Source organism: Macrotis lagotis, chromosome 6 (genome assembly GCF_037893015.1).
Source record: "Macrotis lagotis isolate mMagLag1 chromosome 6, bilby.v1.9.chrom.fasta, whole genome shotgun sequence".
In the NCBI taxonomy this organism is placed as follows: Eukaryota; Metazoa; Chordata; class Mammalia; order Peramelemorphia; family Peramelidae; genus Macrotis; species Macrotis lagotis.
The window spans coordinates 153,535,344-153,552,461 of NC_133663.1; positions in this window are offsets into that span (position 1 = coordinate 153,535,344).

The following is a 17,118-nucleotide window of genomic DNA, read 5'->3' on the forward strand; positions in this document are numbered from 1 at the left end:
AGAAGAAGAAGAAGAAGAAGAAGAAGAAGAAGAAGAAGAAGAAAATTTTATCCTGGACAGGAAAAGACTGGGTGGGAGTGGTATGAAAGTAATAGCAATCTTCAAACATGTATGGACAAATAAAACTTCACAATGGTATTTGATTTATTCTGTGTAGCTTCAAAGGGTAAAATGAAAAATAAATTTTGCTAACTTAAAGGAATGACTTCCTCTAGGTCCATATCACTGGATGATGGTGATGGAACTGTCTTAGAAAGGATGATTGATCAATTTTCAAGGATATAACAAAAGGGATTCATGTATGACGTAGGTTGTTGGATTAGATAACTTTCCAACTCTTAAGGATATAGTATAATGAATATGTCCTACTATCATTGAACTTGTCACAAAATGGCTGTGGGTTTTCACTGAGTGAAATACCTACATCACACATCATGTACCACACAGACTTCTCTCTGTCTTTCTCTTTTTTCTATATCTTTCTCTCTCTCTCTCTCTCTCTCTCTCTCTCTCTCTCTCTCTCTCTCTCTCCTTCTCTCAATCTCTCTCACACACACACACTCTCTCTCTCTCTCACACACACACACATACACACAAACACATACATATATACACACCTTTATCCTTCTCTAAAGTTACCTAAGACATTAAAATATAATTGATCTCTTTTCTCAAATGGGAATGATAACCTTTGATGAGTCAACCAAGAATTATATTACATTAGTCAGTGAATAAGGTTGTTGACTCCCTTTCCTACTGTGATTGACAAGAAAATGTCTAGAGGAAGTTGCTAATTTAGAATGAATTAGAAAAGCAAACCAAAAATAAATCCTGACATAACTCCCACATATCTTTGCCTATGTGGCCTTGGGCTCAATTTTGGGTAAATATTTTGAATACAAGCCTTTGTAAAAAAAATCAGTAAGACATGAAATTAGTATCTTATTTTTCATGCTTTTGGCATCATTTATGCACAAATTAAATCTTACCCTAATCAGTCCAACAAGTTAATGCATATTACACATAGCTATTTAAATTTCTTATACTAAAATGTATTGAACTCTTCAGGGAACTACATAAATACAGTGTAACAATTCTATAGGAAAAAATATATCATTTGCAGTTTTCATATCTTGTCTTCCTTAGATCACTCAGAAATATAGTTATCTTCAGAGTTTGACTGAGTTTGGGGTGCATATTCTTGGTGTTGCTTGATCTTGATTACAAATATCAGTATTTGTCAACTTTTAACTGCCATCTGTGAACTGTTTTGAACAAAAACTAATGCATGCTTTAAAAAAAAACTGTCTCATTTCTAATTCTGAAGTCCCCAAACATGAATTACTTAATTTTCTTTTAGCGGGTTGGCATCAAATGCCTCTTTGTAGACTTCCCCATTTAAACATTTATTCCAACAAGGTAGTTACATGAAAGCATTTGAAGCACTCTTCCAATTATAACTGCTGCGACTGGCAGAAGACCATGAGAAATGGCAGATTGGAATTTCAACATGATTTCATATTCATCCTTCCTGCCAAGGCTAAAGTTGTAATTAAGCGATAATCCCACAACAAGGCCAGGCACAGAGGCAAGTAAGCACAGAGCAAGCTTCTGTTTATGGGGCAGATCTATTTATTTCTTGGTTCAAAGCAATATTTTTGTGAAGGTTACAGAAATAATTACCATGATAATGCTCTGCATTTCAAGCAGCACCTTTCTTACTAAAAGTCCAAAACTTTTAGCCACGTAGCATCTTATTCATCCCGAGAGTATTGATCATAACAAGGAGGGAAGAAAATGAAGGACTGAACAAAAATATTCATAACATAACTGGACAGTCATTTGTTTATCCAGTGCAGTTTTTGTCTCATATTCATGAGAGGAGATTTTAAGTATTCAAATTCTTTACATATTTCACCAACCCACATTTTCCCCTAGCAAATCTGAATATTGCTGTTTCTCTGTTCTATTTTGTATTCAGCATATTGCAGATCACAGTCTTAGATGCCTTATAAAATTTGTTTTGTTAATATCTGGTGACTGGCAGCATTAAAAAATAAGGGAGAAGAAAAGCTAAGGGAGACAGGAGATGGGTGTACATGATGAAGCCTGTCAAACAACTGACATAACTGAGAACCTTATGAGAAATGTGACCAAGCAGTGAAAGCATCCCAAGGTAGAGTGAAAATAGCCCTTCAATAGCATTCAAAAGACCAAAGTTCAAATCTGATCCTGACATTAACAGTCTGAATTTGATTAAACAGTTTAATATCTCTGAGCCTCACTTTTATCACTTTTTAAGTAAGAAATTTTAGCAATATTGAATGTCCCTTTATATTTTGAAATTGCATGACTATTAAGTATTGCCTTAGCTAATTTAATTTGTTTTCTTTGAGGTCTCATTTTGCATAATTTTAGAAGGCATGAGATCAACTTTATCTTCCCTTACCATCCATCCACCCCTAGAACTATAATGGTCCAATATAGAAAGTAATGAGACTATCCATAATTTCACACAAATTTGCACATTTGAATCTTATTACATAATAGTCAGGAATTACCAATTTTAAAAAGTTAGAAATATTCACTGAGATAATTGTTTATATTTCTATAACATCAACTATTATAAACAGAGAACCTGAAAATGAAGGAGTTGGAAAAGGAGAGGTCCTTCAGTAGAAACTTTTTAATTTAAAGATCACAGAGCAGAGACCCCCAAAGCTGCTAAAATGATTTTTCTAAAACTTGGTAATACAGTAAAGGTCAGTGACTCCTTGTTATCTTGAGGATTAGATATTTGTCATTTTAAACTCTTCAAAAAATCCCTTCTTACAACGCCAGTCTCATAACATTTACTTGAAACAGGTTTTCCCATTGACTACATGCGATTCCTTAAGCAAATCAATGCATCTCTTATCTGGGCATTTTTGTACTGGTTGCCCTTCATAATTGTATCACCTAACTTCTTCCTCTTTGAATCTTTCTGATTCTTGGTTTACTTTAAGGCCTAGATCAAATTCCCAAAGCATCTTTTAATTCTTACATATGTTAGTGCTTTCCCCTTTAATGCTATCTTCTATTTTCCTTATCTATATCTTATAAATGCCTATTTATTTAAACATTATCTCATCTATTAGTACTTAAGCTCTATTAGGGCAGGAGTTTCTGGACTTATCCTTGTAAATCTAGCACTTAGCATAATACCTGTCTTAATAAAGAGTTCAATAAATGATTTTTGTTTAACTATTTCCTGAATAGCAAAATATGTTTAAATTAGTTTTTTATGCCACATTCTGCCCACTATGCTCAATCTTTGAATTCGTGTTTAAAGGAAATATGCATGATGTAGAAATTAGCGACTTTTGCATATTCTACCTGCTTTTGATCTCAATGATTTTTTTTTTGATTTTCATTTTCTATTCTATCCTTTACTTCTCCCCATGTCCTCATATATACATTGAAGTCGCCAAGTATCAAAATACTTTTTTTATTTAATTTGCAATGTATTTAAAAGTTAATCATGTAATTTCTGTCTCCTCATATCTACTAATAAATACTAGTGCATTAAATGTGATTGCCTCTTTTTTTTTGCCACAAATATATTTCATGGGCCCTAAAATACAAATTAAACAAATGACCTGGGAAAGAATTTTTTATAATAAATGAACAAACTTAAACAACCATTATTATTTCTATAATAATTATCAAATAATTATTAGTAATAATATTATGATAACAATTAATAATAAAATTTACTTGGAAATGGCTTTGTGTTGTATCTACAAATTTATTTTTTATTACTTTTTTTTAATCAGAAGACAAATATAATTCATTTCAAACATATCCATTCATTGGTCAATGTACAAAAAAATAATCTCACATTTAGAGTACCAACAGTGAAGTTAAATTTTTCAAAGTCCACAAATTATGATTCTTAGCACCTTTTCCATTACTCCGACATTTCCACTACAAAAGTAAAGTGGGACTACACAGGGTTATTTTGTATTTTTCTTCATTCCTTGAATTGCCACCATCAAATAATTCATTATCAAGTATATATCAGCGATATTCTCTGAAATCAGTCATCTTTCAGATAGGAGACTCAATCCCTTGCCAGACAATATGGAAAACATTTTCAAAATTATAGAACACCTAGAGCTTTGGCTTTGGTTTTAGACTCTGTCTTTGATTATAAACTTTGATTATAAACTTTCAGTACCATGATGAATCAATAGAATAGGACATTGTGGAAGAGAACAATTTCAAAAATATTTTTAAAAAAATCTTTTCATAATTAATACATGTTCAAATTATCTTGATATTTCACCTTAAATTGTACTTGGCTCTTACAATTGTGACTTAAAGATGGGTTGTAGTTCTTCGATTTTATCCTTTTAGAGTTATTCAAAAGTAGAACTTAATCATTTATATGAGATGTTCACAATATAAGGATATCTTAGATTTTTTTAATGTCATTCCCTATCTTAATACCCTTTACTTGATTTCTTTTCTATTCAATTTGTGAATATTACCTAACAATTAAGTATTTAATTAAAATTCTCAATGTCATGATAGGATCAGCCAGATATAATCAACATTGAAGTTCAAATAGAAACTGTTGTACAATTCAACCATCTTTTGACTATACTTAGCAAACAAATTAATCTTTTTCATAAGAGATAAAGACCTTAGACAATATATTCCCAAATGTCAGGGTCATGAAATTTTAACATATGAACAATTTATCCAGTAATCCACACCATAAATCTGTTTTTTTGTTGTATTATGCTATCCACTTTCTAAGGAACAAAAGTAGAAAATGATTATTTTGGTAAAATTGCAAGTGTCTTTAATAATGAGAATTTAGGAAAAAAATTCACAAAACCCCTATAATCTTTACTTTGAGCTATCAAATACAATTAAATTATGATTCACTGAATATTATTAAATTATATATGTAAAAGTCATTATACTTTTGGTTTTTATCTATTTTTGAAAAAAAGTAGAGAAAAAGAAAAGAAAACTTATTTTATCTACAACTGTAGTAACTCCACAATGTTCTATTAAACATTGTTATATATATATATATATATATATATATATATATATATATATATATTATATATATATATATATAATATATATATGTGCAAACCCAAAGATTATTCAACTTAAACAATATTCATAAATAAGTAATTCCCATTAGCAAATTCAGCAAATAAAACAAGTCGTATTTCCAGTACATTCTTATTTACATTCCTTACATTAATATAAAGTCTCATTTAGGGAGAAGCATGGCTGGACAATTGGCAATCTGAAAAAGATCTCTAGGTTTTAGTGAATAAACTTAAAATGGGTTAATAGTGTGGTTTGACAATCAGTGTTCTTAGACTGCATTAAAAAGTTATAATATTCCAAAATACAGAAGGGAGTATTTTTAATTTATAATCTGACCTGATCAGAGTATGTCTTAAATATTATATTTTGTTGTGAGTGACACATTTTAGAAAGGACATTAAAAAGTTAAGGGTGTATAAGAAGAGATCATCAATAAAGAGGAAGTATCATAAGGTAGTGATATGTGAGGACAGCTTGGGGAAAAAAAGGATAGAAGAAAAATAAGTCTCTGGGAATACCTTATATCCATCCTCAAATACTTAAAGGGCCATCCTGTGAGTGACAGTATCAACTCCATCTATTTGACCACAAAAGGCAATAGACATAATGGAATTTAAAAATCCTTGCTTACTGTAAGGTGGTAAATTATAATCATATAAAAGTACAATGAGTTTCTTTTGTGCAATCCTCCTCTTTGGAGGTCTTAAAGCAAAATCTAAATTCCCATTTGTCACTTATGTTGTAGATAGATTTCTTGTTCAGGTATGGGCAGAACTGGATCATCTTCTAGCTTTGATATTTTATTCTGTTTTTTTATGATCATTAGAATTAATGAAGGCATGTTTTATTAAGAGAAAGAGATAGGACACATTCTGATCTGATTTGGTTATAAGCATGATCTGCTAGAATAAAATATAAGACCTTTTTTATCTATAGATTAATCTTAATTTCATTGAACTGGAACTTGAAGCCTTTTCCCATCTTTAAAAAGTATCTTTTAAAATGCTTCAATCCAATAACTTACTAGTTCCTAAGTAAGGATTACCTGATGGGGAACTAAGGATATGAATGAAAATGCCTAGTTGGAGATAAGAAGTAGAATGAATTTATGGAGGAAGAAAGGGCAACTTTCCCAAGAGGGGGAAAAAAAATAAAACTGCCTAGGTATGGGAAATGGGAGGATGCCAAAGGTAAATATTACATTATTCTTAAGTAAAACATGGTTTAGTCATCTAACTTGCAATTAAAAGAGCATATTTATATGCATATATATATATATATATAGATATGCAATGTAAGTGATTATATAGTATACATGAATACTGAAATACAAATTATAGAGTTTGTGTATATTTCATAAATCATATGAATAGATATAGATATACATATATTTAAATATATCAGTGAATCAGACACTGTTCTAAGATTATAGGCTGCACAACAAACAAGTCCTGATTTGCATTGGCAAATGGCGTTTCCTCACTGGAATATATCCATACCAATGAAATCATAGATTTCAGTTTAAAGGAAAAAAAAAGAAATTTCACAGGAATTTCACAAATCCCACAATTTTTCCTGAGAATTTGGGCACTGGACCTCCCAAGGAGCAAAGATTTCCTTAACAGCATGTTCCTATGAAAAAAAGAAGAGAACTTCCCAAATGACCTTCACAGTGAAGGAAACAAGGTATCTATTGTAGAGAATTGATAGATTAGTATACAGAATGGCATATGCTTTTGTATAAAGCAATTTAGGGGATCTTATTTGTTTGAGTCTTTACATCTATTGCCAGGAATTTGTTTTTATTTAACATTTTTCCATTGGGTTTTGGGGTAGGAAGAAGAGAAAATTGATATTTAATATTTTTTATTAAAGAGGTTGAAGGATTCCTCAGATATGTTAGTATAGTATTATTTTACTCAATTTTTTGCTTTGTTTCAATAAACATCTCAAGAAGATGGTATAATTTATAAATGTTTATATATATTTGTGAGAGAGTGTGTGACAGTGACAGAGAAAGAGAAAGAGAGTAAAAGAGAAAGAAACAGTGACAGGGACAGGAAGAAAGACAGTTACATACAGAAAGAGACAGGGACAGAGACAGAGACAAAGACAGAAAGACAGACACAGACAGAGACAGAAAAAGACATTGGGAGACAGAGACAGAGAGAGATTCAGAGGAAGAGAGAAAAAGAAGAAAGAAACAGAAAGATAAAGAGAGGCATATAGAGCAAGATGGAGGAATAAAGACAGAGGCAGAGAGACAGAAAAAACGAAAGAGAACATGCTTTTCCTTGATGTATAAGTGTACATCTTTCTGTTTGTTTTGGTATCTGTAGCATGTAGCACAATGCTTGGAGCATAACAAGGACTAAATAAGCTAACTCAGATGACAGAACAGAAAGAATATTTCAAATTTAAATTAAGACAAAAGGTTCTTAGCACTTAATTATTTTTTTTCTGTAGGAGTATTGATTGTTGTTCAGGAATTCATTGGTATAGATGAGCACTGACATCCCTTTCAACTCTGACATTGTATAATAGCAAATTCCTAGTTTTCTGAGTCTGGAATGAAAACATGTCTCCTATATTTAAGACTGTAATTCAGCCAAGTCTCACCATCCCGTGACATTTGTGTTCTTATGTTCTTTTTTCTTTTAGAGTTAGAAAATTAATTGGATGCTTTCCTTAAGTTATTTTAATATGTTGTGGCTGTTAGCAACTCTACCATTCCATCTCTTCATTCTTTGGATATTGGGTGATCATTCCTAATGACTGCTCACCTCCTTTTTATGGTCAGATAGGTTCTTGCTAATTTGTTTATTAGTTTGCTTTGTTTTTGCTCCATTTCATGTTAATACACCAATCAAATTTGCTGGAATGCTCTAAGTCAGCAGAAATTATCATGTGTCTTCCCACAGAATTTGAATGACATAGAATTTTTATTTTTCTAGGATTTCAGTCTACCACAAAGCCCTACTCCAATGATTTTCAAGAAAAGCATAAATATTTTTATGTTCAGACATGCTAAAAAGACTTCAACACTAGCAATGAACTGACACATATTCCAGTGACCAATCTTGTTGTTAGTCAAATCTGACTCCATTTGAGCAAATACATTGGAATGTTTGTCATTTCTTTCTCTAGATCATTTTACTGATGAGGAAACAAATAAACAAGGTAAAGTTACTTTCCCAAGGTCATGTAGCTAGTAGGTGTCTGAGATTAGATTTGAATTCATAAAGATGATTCTTCCAGTATCAGAACTATCTCCTGTACCACCTAGTTGCCCTAAAGTACTAAGAAACAAAAAAAAAAAAACTTAATCTTGTCACTAACTGAAAAAAATCTTTGATTATATTAATTCATGAAAGGAAAAAAAACATGTTTGGTCTCTAATCTATGTCATTTTCTCCCACTTCTGCAATGATCACAGTAGTTTGGCAGCAAACAATTCAGAAAGATAAGAATTCCAAAATAGTTAGAATATCTCTAAACATTATATTTACTTTTCATGTTCAAAATGTGGTATTTTTTTCTAAGATCAAAAAGGACAAGAAACCAGGAGTACTGAATCACATCAATATTGATTTTGTTGTCATAAATGAAAGGATAAAATACCCAAACATTTCTGTGAAATTGAAATGATTCAAAGATTCCCTTTGATGATAACAAAGTTGGTGGAATGGGAATTATCTTGCATTTAAAGGTGACAAGAAACACCACTGCTTCAGACAGTTGATTATTTGACAGTATAATGCTGAAGAAAAACATTTACATGGAGCACTATGGAAAATTTCCAGATTAAATACCAATATATAAATATATATATATATATATATATATATATATATATATATATATATATATATATTTGGACTCAAAGAGAAAAAAAATACAAAACTTATGCAGAGCAGATGCAAAGAAGAGAAATTATATGAAAAGACCCTCTGGAATAAACACATGTATAACCAAATAGTTAATGACAAACTTCAAATGTAGGCTTAGAGAAGGAGCTGGAGAATATGGCTCTGCAAGTAGGAAAGAAAAGAAACTAACAGATTCTTTTGATAAATATCTCTAATTAATTAATTTATTTATTTATCTAATTAATATCTCTAATATTTTCTTCAAGAATAGAGAATCTGGACATGGTGAAAGTCAAATAATAAAACAAACAAATGAAATTAGTTATATCAGAAAATATAGGAAAAATTGTTATTATTTGAGCATGATTTCTGCTTCAGTTTTCTTTATACAGTCACATTCAACTTACTGTGGAGATAAAAAAAGTCAATATCATGGAACACAATAAAAATGAGAAGATAAAGAATGCAACAGAACTTTTCCAAATTGAATCATTTAAACAAATTTTTGCATGTACAAAATATTTATAGGAGCTCTCTTTCTTTATAGGCACAGAATTGGCAATCAAGGAATGGTTGAACAAATTGTTTCATGTGATTGTGATGGAATACTATTGTGCTAAAAGAAATGAGGAGCGGTATGATTTCAGAAAAGTTTGGGAAGACATATGAAATCTTGCAAATTGAAGTGATCAGAGCAGTAGAATATTATTCACAGGACATTTTGAGTATGATCATCTGTGAAAGATAAAATTACTCTGACTGAGACAATGGTGAAAAATGTTATCTACTTCCACAGAGAAAACTTAAAAATTATGTAAGCAGATTGAAGTATATTTTTTTGCTTTCTTTTTTCCTTGCTTTTTCTTTTTATGTTTTCTTTTGTAACATGTTTAATATGGAGATATATTTTGCACGACTTGACATATATAAATGTTACCATATTGCTTCCTTCCCAAGGACTCAGGGTCCAGTGAGAGGGAGAGAAAAAATGTGGACCTCAAATATATTAAAAATGAATGTCAGGGGCAACTAGGTGGTGTAGTGAATAGAGTATCTGCCCTTGAGTCAGCAGGACCTGAGTTTAAATCCCGTCTCAGACACAATAATTACCTAGCTTTGTGACCTTGGGCAAGTCACTTAACCCCATTACCTTGCAAAAAATAAAGAAAAAATGAATGTCAAAATTTTTCAAGTTATTAGAAAATATGTAATAGAATAAAATATATTAAAAAATAATTTGTCACTAAAGAAATGGGTAGGGAAAAATAACAAATATTAGCACAAATTTTTATGATTCTATAGAAAAACCTTAAACCATTTTCATTATGCACTATGCCTTGACCTCTTGTCCTGTGAACAATTCATACTTTTTTTAGATTATCATTACTGCTTCTATTGGTCATTATTTCTGTGATAAAATACAAACTTCTCTTCTTGACATTTATGTATCTTATTAGTGATAAATCTTCAATCTATATTTCTAATCACATTACCTCCTTTAATATAATCTATGTTTTAGCAAATCTGGTCTGCATGGTGTTTTTCTTTCAATATTTACTTATCAAATTCTATTTTTGTGTTGAGGTAATCCCTAATGCTAGAAATGTTTCCCATCAATATTTCTGCCATTCTATTTGCTTCTATATAACTTAAGTAATTTCATATATATATATATATATATATATATATGTACTCTTCTTATTTTTCCCAGGTGACAATGGACTCCTTGCTAAAATAATTTTATAATTACTTTGCCTATATTAGGATGATGTTTTCTGAAGGTAAATTTTTGAATTATAATGTCTTAATCTAGATTTCCATGAACCTTCCCAGGTACTTCAAACAAAACCCTATGCCCCCTTCCATCTCCTCATTATTTATAATTTTCTTCAATTATCATAGAAATTCTTTGATTGTAGGGAATATCTTACTAGCTTGTATTTGTTTATCTAGTACTTTTTATTGACATAAAGTGCTTAGCAAATATTCAACTATTAGCTAGCTAGCTGTTATTGACCTATTGATATTATTTGTATCATTTCTCCCAACAGACTATACAGTACTTGAGGGCAATCATTATTTATTTTTATCTAATTATATATAACATGTGTGATAGTGCCTAGTGAACTATTATTTTATCATTTAATAAATATCTATTGAATGAATGATTATTCCCATTTTCAAAAGATAGCTAACCAGTATTAATCAGTTTCAATTACAAAGGAGTCTTAAATTGCTTCAGTCAAGAAATGCTTGATTTTCCTGTCAAATGGAAGGATTGCAGTCAAGGTCATTAAAATATGCAAAATAAACTCTTTTACTAAAATTTTACATAGGAAAATGATAGGAATAAATATACAAGGAAAAATGTTTTTAAAAGTCTCGTTGAGAAGGGTAGCTAGGTGGCCTAGTGGATAGAGCACCAGTCCTGGAATCAGGAGGACCTGAGTTCAAATTGGAACACTTAATAATTAATTAAATTGTGACCTTGGGAAAGTCATTTAACCCACTGCCTGGAAAAAAAGCAAAAAAAAAAAAAGAAGTCTTGATGAGAGAATGAATTAATCTAAACAATACTTAGAGCATTTGAAAATGAAAATGTTTGGAAAAGAAATAATTTCAAAGTTGAAAAATCCACCATGGTTTTGAGAAAGAACTATCTCTCATATTAATTGCAATATCTACTCCACATTTGGATTTTAATTTCACAGTCCATGATGTACAACACAAGGAAATAAAAAAGGTTTTAAAGGTAGCTAAGACTTGAACAGCAAGTGTTTGGAATCAGATATATACAGGATGCCTCTGCTTAAGACAAGACACCTTTGGAGTTGTTGAGGGATCATTTCATAAAACTTCTGAAAGATGCATGGAAGAGAGATATCAAATAATTAAAATAACACACAATGTTTACTGCAAAAACTGAGAAAATCTCAGTGACTCCCAATTCATATGGACTTTCAAAATTCAACCAACATTTTAATAAGGAAATAAGTAGAATCACTTGGTCCATTCTTTAAGATTAAAAGAACACAGTTTTCAAAAATTATAATTTTCAGTAACCAACATTTTCATGATCCCACAATTGATTAATAGATATAGAGTATATATAAGAATGCAGTATTTCTCACTAATATTTTTTTAAAAGCATGTGACTCAGCAAACAATCAAAATATAAAATTTTATCTGTAGTATTCTCCTCCAATAAAGTGTCATTAATGTTTAGGTTAAAATCAAATAAATGACCTAGAATTCTATAACTGCTAGTATGACTTTGTTCAATAACCTTTTGCTTATAAACATCAAACAAGGCAGTAATGTGTCATAAGATGCAAAATATCAAATAAAAATAGAAGACCAATTATGTATGATGGCATCTTGTAGATGTTCTAATTTTTTTTTTGCAAAGGACATTTTTCCTATTGCATCATTTCCTAGTTGCCTTTTTTTCTGACTTAGTTATTTTATTTTTAAAGGTCCCCACCCCAGGCTGCTTTTTCAATATTTACCTCCCAAACCTTGAGTTCCTAGGTTTGGGTCCTGAGATATTTACTGCCATAAAAACACATCATTTTAACTTCAATATTTTCTTCTTGAAACTATGTAGCTTGAAATCGTAAAATATTATGGTATCACCTACCCTCTGACCCTTCTTCCCACCCCATTTCCCCTCATTGAGAAAACAAGTGGGTGTATATATATATATATATATATATATATATATATATATATATACATACATATATATATATACATATATATAGGCAAGGAACAGGAAGAATAGAATTTGAGGGCATAATATATTAAAAAGATGGAATTAAGAGGAGAGAAAGGAATGTACTACATGGTATCAATTCTAAATATTTCATGCTGTCCTAAAAGGAATCACTAATTCAAAATTAAAACAGAATTAACCTAACTATTCCATAGGGGGAAAAAAAGTTAAAATGAATGCACACATGAATAAAAAAAATCTAGTTTCAAAAATCTATGTTTCAAGATAATCTATAGCTCTGATCTATAACCATATATAAAATGCTATTGACAGATGGTACAATGAATCTAAAACAGAGGAAGAAGAGAACACACTAGATTGCATTTGAATAATTGTGCAGTACTTTTAATGATTCAGAACTCTTCTAATTATTATTATACTACTTGCTATAAGGTCATTATTTTTGAAGAGTTACATTTGCAAGTCACTCAAAATAAAATAAAAGGATAAATGCAAGCCTGATTAGACTGATGCATATTGCCAATTTATCAATCAATTAATTGATGAACAGTAATTAAACTGTTACTATGTGCTAGGTACTTTACTGACTGTTGAAGATACAAAATAACGTTGAAGTAGTCTGGTGAGTAAAAAACATAAAAATTTTGATACCTACATAATTCATTTAGAGAAAGCAATAGTCCATAACAATTAGATTATGATGTCAGTCTAAGCAGTCTTGAAGTAATCCAAGGATTCTGAGAATTCCATTTCAAGAAAGGAATAGTTCATGAAAAAAGAAAGGAAATGAGTGATTTAGGATTATGTTAAAAAAAAAATCAAGTAGAGCAGTGTAGCCAGAGTACAGAATGAATAAAGGGAAAATAATTGCGCATGAAGAGCAGGTTAAAAGATACGACCAGAGAAACATAAGGCTATAAAGTAGGTGAATCCATTCTATACTGAAAGAGGAATAACTAGCAAATAATCAATGCTTCATTAGTATTTTCACATTTTCAAGTAATCTATGGTAGCCCCAAAGTACATCTGCTCAATTATCTTTGGAGGACTAATGGCAAGATAATGATATGAATACCACAGGAAAAATGTGGAATAGACTCTGTTCCATCCCTTTATTAGGAGTATTAAATCATCAGAGGGTAGGTGATATCATGATATTTCATGATTTCAAGCTACATAGTTTCAAGAAGAAAATATTGAAGTTAAAATTATGTATTTTATGGCAGTAAATATCTCAGGACCAAAATTTCATCTAGACCAATCTTTTTTTATTCAGTTAAAATTCTTGCTCATTCCTGTGAAGTGACTGTTCAAGATGTAGTGATGAATGAACTCAATATGCAGCTTATTTATATACAGGATATAATTAAAACAAACTATATTTTTCCATCTATATTTTTATAGATTGAATATATATCTAAACCCTTGAATAGCCATGTAACTCAATAGTAATCAACATAATGTGTAATATTATAAGCCAGAGGATTAAAGAAACTTCATTATCATCAGTAAGATATGTGTCCTATGGAGTTAAATTGGAGATAATCTCAGCAGGAAGGCACTATATACAGGAGGACAAGGAAGACTTCTTGCAAAGGGTAGGATTTTTTTGAGATGGCGGGGGGGCGGGGAAGAATACTAAGAAAGTAGAAAAGAGAAGGTAAAAAAAATTCTAAGTGTAGTGAACACCTGGTGAAAAGATCCAGAATCATATAATAGAGTTTCTTGAGTGAGGAACCATAAGATGTTATAAGGTGTAAGAAGACTGAAAAAGGGAGGGATATGAACCAGGTAATTAAGAAATTTGAATGGCCAACAGAGGACTTTTTATTTGTCCCTGGGAGTAAATAGAGAGCTTCAGGGATAGAGGCAATATGATTAGAGCTCCATTTTATGAAGATCAATTTTAAAGATGAGTGGGAGGATGGATAAGACTTGGACAAGACTTGAGGTAAGAAGACCAATTAGCATGTTATTGCAAGTATATGATGCTAAGGACCTGCTGCTGACCTTAATTGCTATCCTGTGTAACTGGGATCATGGTGATGCTATCATTAATAATTGAGATGTTAAGTAGAGGGTAGTATTTAGGGAAAAATACAATGAGTTTAATTTTGGATTTACTAAGTTTAAGATTTCTATGAGAATCTAGTATGAGATATCTAATAGGCAATTGGAGATTTGAGACTATGGTCAGGAAAGAGTTTAGGGTCGTGCAACTCAATCTGAGAGAGACATTTCCATAAAGCTGATTAAATTCAAGGGAGTCAATAAGATCACTAAGCAAACTAGCAAACTGAGAGAAGAGAAGAAGGTCCAAAATGGAGTCTAAGAGGAAAGACTCATTAATTCGGATGATTCTGGATGAAGATCTTACAAAGAGAGAAGTAGTCAAAAGGAGAAATGAGGGAGAATACTGCCACAAAACCTAAAGAGGAGAGTATTGATGAAAGGAAGTTGATAAGTTGATCAACCATGTGAAAGGATGTATAGAGGTCAAGAAAACTAAAGGTTGAGAAAAGTAGATTTGGTAGTTAATATATCAAATAATGATAACTTTGATGAAAATAATTTCAATTGAAATTATTCATTATGAAATTAGATGGTATGTAATTAAGAGATTGAAAAGAAAGGAAGTGATGGGGCCTATATAGGTTGCCTTCTCAAGATCAGACAAAAAGGAGAGAAGAGATGGATGAATGGATCAACAGGAGGTTTTTAGAGGATGGGGAATCATGGGCATGTTTGTAGACAATAGGGAAGCAGTCAGGAGACAGAGTAAAGAGGAAGATAAGTGAAATAGTAGGTTTTAGGATAAAGGGTTCAATCTCCTAGAAAAGACAAGATGTTCTTTGTAAAAATCACAAAAAGTTCTAAAATGAAAGTTTGAAAATTATTGGAACTTTGTTTCGGCCTTTGATCTCTTTTGGGATGGATGGACAAGTCATTTTTCTTTATGTCTGACAAATTGAAATCCAGGAATAGTTGGATTAGTTCACAGGTTTATCTAGCATATATCAATGTGTCTATCTTACCAAAGCATCTCTGATCATATATATATATATATATATATATATAGCCTACAGATTTCATCATTTTTGAAAATTTTCACAATGTAAAGTGAAGCTTCAGAATTGTTTTAGTTGGTGTTTCTCTTACCCTGACACAGAGATGTTTTAAATTATCAAAATAGTTCAGTTTTTCTTCTGAAAACACACTGTTCATATCTTTTTATCACTGATCAATTATAGATTAACTCTTTATTCCATGTATTTGAGTCAATGTTATATCAAATTTTTGTCAATTTTTGATGCAGATATGTCTGATAATTTTTATACCTATTCTGTCTCCTTTGTATTGATTTATAAAAATTTTAATGAGTCATTTTTATTTTATTATCATATTTTTCCTAGCTTAATTAAAAAACCTTTTCTTAACAATAGTTATTAAAGGTAACTCATATCATTCTCTTCTAATATCATTCATTTGTAAATAAATTTTTACACTGAGTTTACATATGAACTTATTGAGACAATGTATAAGATGATTATCTCAATCTAATTTCCAACAATTTTCTAGTTTTTCAACAATTCTTATTCATAATAAGGAAATTTTCCCTGATTATTTGTCTTTTTAGGTTTCTCAAAGATGGTTCTGATGTTTTCAGTTGCTTATCTATTACTTCCAAATGGTTCTAATAACTATTACTCCAGGGTAATATAGCTTGAGGTGAGTTAATACTGTGCCCAATTCATACCAAACAATATATTTGGCTTTTTTTTGGCCTAACTCAGACATGTACAACAAAACCTCCTCCAAATATGTAAGCATTCAAATAAGGAAGCAGTGTTTTATAGTTTTATAAATTTTATTTGGACATTGGGGGGTTAACTCTGAAAAAATATATCAAACATTTATGTCTTTGGGTTATGTGGTTAAAAAAAAAAGAAAAGAGCAAGACTTGATGTCCCTAAACAGTATGGCACAGCAGCCGGTAAGTTAATGTGATTATGTTTTACATTAGAAGAAGAAGAATGTAGTGTAAGAAGGAGGTGATAGCTCTATATTTTGTCCTTACCAGAACGATTGTAAAGTACTGTATTCCCATTACATTTGATACATAATATATGTATATACATATATATATGCATATATATATATATATATTCCTGGTATAGTATACTATTCATTTAATATACTTTTATTAAATTCTTGATATGATTTTGTAATTTTGGACAAGTCAGAGAATAGCCAGATAAAATAACCAGTATAATGGCCATATTAATAACACATTTTTGTCTTTTATTTTTGAAGAAGATTGCCACATCAAGGAGATGATGCACATGAATTGGATTTGAATGAGGAGGATGCTATCCTAAATCACCAACTTAACTT